Genomic DNA, 729 nt, shown 5'->3' on the forward strand with positions numbered 1-729 from the left:
AGACAGTTAAGTTAAATAGAAATAGAAAGACAAGGCTAAGCCCACAAAGGAGCCAAAAACAGAAGATGACAAACGTTGCAAGTGTGGGGGAGACAGACAAATCAGCCCAGCTTGGCAGCCCAAGCACTGGGACACGCACATGATACACATTCCACATGGACTGCCTGGGTGGGGAGATAATCCAGGAAGCAGTGACAAGTGACAAACAGGGACCCGTAGGAACAGAGGAGAGGGCTTGGAGTGTATCATCTCAGATGAAAGTGTGTCAGTCTCAGATGAAAAGTTCGATGCAACGTCCAGCTCAGCTTGTTTTTTCTCCCTTCCCACATTCTCTCAGGTTCACAGGCATTTACTAGATGCCAGTACTTTGTTTTCAGTTTCCCCTTCCCCAAAAGGCCTTTCTGGATATTGTGGATTCTAAAATGGAAACAATGAGCCAGGCATGGTGGCACATACCTGTAAGCCCAGCACTCAGGGGGCTGAGGCAGGAGGATTGCTTTCCAGTTCAAGGCCAGCCTGGGATACACAATGGGCTCAAGGCCAGCCTAAATTATATAGTGAGAACATGTCTCAAAAAGACTATAAATAGATTTTGAAAGTGGAGTCGCCTGCCGCTGCCGCCCGCCGCCGCTGTCGTAGCCGCCGCCGCTGCCGCCAGTGAAGGAGCACGAGCAGGGACGCCCCAGAACTGAAGCCCACCATCCGCCGGCGAGCGTGCCCGCCCGCCCC

Source organism: Octodon degus, unplaced genomic scaffold (genome assembly GCF_000260255.1).
Source record: "Octodon degus isolate 3935 unplaced genomic scaffold, OctDeg1.0 scaffold00037, whole genome shotgun sequence".
Taxonomy (NCBI): domain Eukaryota; kingdom Metazoa; phylum Chordata; class Mammalia; order Rodentia; family Octodontidae; genus Octodon; species Octodon degus.